Raw genomic sequence first — 4,728 nt, 5'->3', positions numbered from 1 at the left:
ACTCCTTACATGGAATTCTGCTCATTCAATTTCCAGAAGCATACTAAAATGAAACGACCACTTACGAGGATATCACGATAGCATTTTACATGGGAACAATGAAGAGAAAGGTCAGACACTGACAGAGAGGAGGCGGCTTGGCAGGCTACAGATGGTTCTGGGTGTGTGCAGTAGTGTGTAAGTCATATTTATAAAGTGGGCAGTCCTTGTTCGACAGCGGCCTGTCGCTCCAGTCTCTGCACGAGATGTTTAACATAAAGTCAATCCCCCCGCTGAACTCAGTCAGTAGCGCTGCCTCTCCGCTTCTCTCCGTGTCAGAACAGTGTGAACGAGGAAACTGTTTTCACAGCAAAGGAACTTTCTGTCTGAGAGCTACATCCATCTAGGACAACATTAATCGTCTTCAAACGTGTTTTATCAACGGATTAATCTAACCAAGCTGGGACTAATGTAAGTGAATGCCAACATCAACTCGGGTTATTTCAAATGTTGCAGCATATTTGCACTGTGTAACGGAGGCGTTAAAATAAACGGGGAGAGTGGAATAGGCTATTGTGTGTGTGATCACATCTTTTTGATTATGCATATTAAGCACATAGCAAACACATTCTTTTTTTATATTTTTTAATTTTTTACAGTTATAAGTACACACATTTGAAATAATAAAAACGGCATGTATTTCATTAAGAGGCCGTATAGTTGAACTCTTTCCATAACAGTTTCCAGAACAGTTTGCTTTTGAACTCATGTTTCGTTGACAACTGTTACGCTGTATAGAAAAAATAATTTTTTTTTTTTTTTCTAGGTTCTCGCAGTACAGGCCTAGTTTATTGTCATTTGCAGGTTTAGCAAGCACGGTTGCAATAAGAGCCAGAGACCGGACAGGCTGATTTGAATTCGCGCTGTTCATGTCGGCCCTTATTTGTAAGGGCAATGTAATCTCACGAATGCGACTTTTTCAATTGATAGCGTAGAGTTCTCCTGATTTAGGACACAAATCACATTTGTTTGGTATAGCGTTTCTGAGTCTAACTTAGCCTATACTAAAAGATTACATTTAAACAAACACGAACACCTGCTTAAAGTCTGTAGCATACTCGATTGTTTGTATTGCTATCATTTGAATGTAGCTACTTCAAAAGCGACTAATATATACATATATATTTTTACAGATTAGTAAAGATATAACTTCTGTATAGTCCAGTTGCTCATTCATTTACATTTCTGTTTTCACAAGCTGTATTTTCTAGCACCTGCCATTTACTTGTATCTTAATATATTTATATATTTATTTATTTATTGCATTTCTTGCTTTTTATACAAAAGTATCGCAAAGCACTGTACAGTACATAGCAGAAAAAAAGAACAAACCACAATACATGTGTATAGCATGTCTCACATACAACTGCCACAATCAGACCATTAAAATAACAGATTTAAAGAACAGTATACACATAATAATAGAAAAGCAGCCATTTTAAAGTTACATTAAAACCCACGAAGAAAGCCATAGCACAAATAAGCCCGAGTTGGCTTTATTACATCACACCCTTCACTTGTCCCAAACGCGTTTGGGGACAACACACTGTATACCAACACACTACATTTTAAGAAAAATAAATATGTATTTTTCACGAGTTTTAGCGGCGTGCACAATTATTCGTTTTTCAATGTTTTTAATGTAAATAATAATAATAAGGCGGTTAATTAGGCCAGTCGCACACCGCATAGTGTGTCTAATTCGCAATGTGTTGAGACCGGGGTCAGCTGGTTAAACCCGTACCTGCGGTACTGGCAGTTGCGGTCCAATTGGGCACACTTGTCAGTCCCTAATACCATTCTGAAATATACGACTGAGGCAGGAAGGACATGATTTTCCAAAAAATGACCCTGCTCCTGTCAGGAGTTAACACAAAACAGAGCTGGAATTAGCGCTCAGTCAAGCGAAACGCCTCACAGTCAAAATAATATAATTATACATTGTTTTATTAATTAGAAAAAGGGAGTTTTTTTTTTTTTTACATTGGACTATATCATTTGGATTGTATTTCACAAATTATTTATATTTCCCACAACGTTTATCGCTGTTTTTCGAGTAAAATCAGAATAAAGACCCAACAACAAAATATGGATTGTCATTTTGGAAAATTATTATACACATATGGATTCATAAAAATAAAAACTGTGCCAGTAAGATCTCATCATAGAATTGCTGAATGACTAGAGCACGTATAAAATAATAATAAAATATGTCTTAATCTATATTGAGTCATTGTGCAGCAGAAAGCTGAACTGTATTAAATGGAAGTTCAGTTCCTATAACATCTTGTTTGTTTTACAGCCTCTGTTTATTTTTTCATGTCGACCAGATCTATAAAGACATAAATCCTTTAAAAAAAAAAACGGGAGGACCTATTTCTAAAACCCTGACGTGGTGGTGTATGTTGTAATGGGAACGTGAACACTCTTTCAGAGGTCAGTCTTTGAGGGGTCTGGTGGTTTAAATTGACGGCGGACAGGTGCTTCCTTGTGGGTAGAGGAGACCGATGCCTCCCCTCCCCGCAGAAACAAAATAGCAAAACAGGATTCTACTCAATGAAGGACTTTGTTTTAAAGAAACTGGGTTGTTTAATGATTTGAAACGCATTTGATGGCATCCTCATCAAAGTCACTTGTTTAATTGGGGTAGCGTATTCAGTCTGTGCGCCCACAGTTCACAAACCGCTGCACAGGAAGATTTTAGAAGTAAGTGCAGGGGAACACGACCTACACACAGGGGCGCTGGAGCTAGGGGTGCTGGGGATGCAGCAGCTTTGCATGTGCAGGGGTTACAGTTTTGTTCAATGGACCCACACTATAAAAACTGTTCCAGCGCCTCTGTCTACACATATACTAATAACGAGCTAATTTAATCAGATTCAGTTTAAAACAAATACAAACCGTCTAATTATTTTTATTACTCATGCAATATTTGTTTCAATATTAATTTAATAAATAGAGAGTTCCCTGATATTTTGAACGCATGCATTTTAGTTTATTTTGAAAACACTTGCCAAATATTTTACGAATGGGTCGTGCTTTTTTTTTCTTCTTATCTCGTTTTAAAAGACAAAGCCAAGTTAATGATTATTTTATTGTCACAGGGGCAGGCCATACTGAAACACTGGAAGAAACACCAAAGGCTATCGATCGGGATTTATGCATGCTTCAATTAAATGTGTGTAGGCTACAGTCGCCTATACTATGTCGCGTATCCATGTATCCAAAACTATGACATCAAATCAGCGGCAATGTGTTCCGACCCCGTGCACACGCAGTAACGGTTCCCCTGTTGTTAAATTGTTGAAATCAATACAGGTGAATAATGGAAGTGTGTTATTGCAATGTTTTATTTAACCGCGTTGTGATTGGATGTAAACACCGTGGCAGTTCAGATCTGGGGCTCGGTTCTATATTGCGAGATCGTCAGTTCCAATACGATAGGTCTTCGACCAGTAATCACCTGCAGTCTCCATCAGTTATCACCTGTTTCTATATTCGAGTCGAATGTCTTAAAATACCTGAAGCACGCAACACGAGGAATGCATTTCCAGTGGTCTTGGAAATCACATTTGCGCCATCATTAATGATATGACTATGGGGTTAAGTGACCTAACACCCCATTTTCTATCTAATTTATGTTGTATATGTAATTTTATATGTTTCCTTGTAATGTACGCGTTTGGAACTACACCATAAACACAGCATTGTGTTAGCAATAAATAGTATTTAACAAGTCTAATTTAATATTTAACAAAATAATTATTAAATATGTTAGAACACATGTGACACATTAAAAATGAATAAATAAATAAATAAATATATTGAGCCTAATTATTAAGGGGAATTGTGGGTTGTGTTTTGGAGGGAAACCGTACAGGAAAATCAGTAAAAGGCATCTGCCGAAACATCAACAAAAAGAAAATATTATACTAACAGAGCTAGCTTACAGAAGGCCTACTGTATCTCAAAGCGCTTCACACGTGGTTAAAACAGAAATAAGTCTACATTCTCAATAAATAGTAAATATTACACAATAACAATAGGCTACATAATTATAATAATAACAATAGCAATACATTCTAAGAAACCATGTCAAAGATACTGCGCACACATCTTCCGAAAATACACGTTTTAAATAGGCCTACACAGCATAAATGGGAGCAGCCCTGTTTCTCAGTGAGGGAAATGAATGCGGTCCTCCTGTCGTATTTATACGCCAGTAAATCTGTGTCTGTGAAATACGACAGGTAATACGACCAAGAAGTGGAAGCAGCGTAATATAGAAACGCTCCCTCTATCGTACATTGTGCTTCCGACGCCGTACTCGCCTGATACGACATCGTATTGGTAGTTATCCCTAAGGCTTGCACATTCCTTAGAGAGGGAAATCCTGACAGCAACTGATATAAAACACGCAAAACACACTTCCTGCAGGGCTTCAAATGTAATATACAATGCTTTAGAAAATGCATGCAGAATATCTGTCTTAAAAATATTGATTTGAAAAATGAGACAAAACACAAAACAGCAATTTATTTTTATGGTGCAGTTCTGCAAACTACATTTTAAAAAACTGTTTGATAATTATAATGCACAAAATGTGTTACAAATTGCTCAGTACAGTTGGTGTTTAAGAACAACGCATTTTTTTGTTATGGAACACAAAGTGTGCTGTTAATTATTCAT

The 4,728-nt window shown here is 37.0% G+C and overlaps 1 protein-coding gene across 1 annotated transcript in view; it reads left to right on the top strand.

Moving 5' to 3' along the window:
* The first annotated feature begins 257 nt into the window (after positions 1–257).
* Positions 258–4,728, top strand: part of pitx3 (paired-like homeodomain 3) — a 34,582-nt gene continuing 30,111 nt past the window's right edge. The window contains exon 1 of the mRNA XM_034030827.2: positions 258–450. The gene's annotated coding sequence lies outside the window, so the exon portion shown is untranslated. The remainder of the gene's footprint in view (positions 451–4,728) is intronic.

This window comes from Acipenser ruthenus, chromosome 13, assembly GCF_902713425.1.
Source record: "Acipenser ruthenus chromosome 13, fAciRut3.2 maternal haplotype, whole genome shotgun sequence".
In the NCBI taxonomy this organism is placed as follows: Eukaryota; Metazoa; Chordata; class Actinopteri; order Acipenseriformes; family Acipenseridae; genus Acipenser; species Acipenser ruthenus.
The sequence above is the reverse complement of the archived record's forward strand: the minus strand, read 5'-3'. Positions and strand labels throughout refer to the sequence as shown.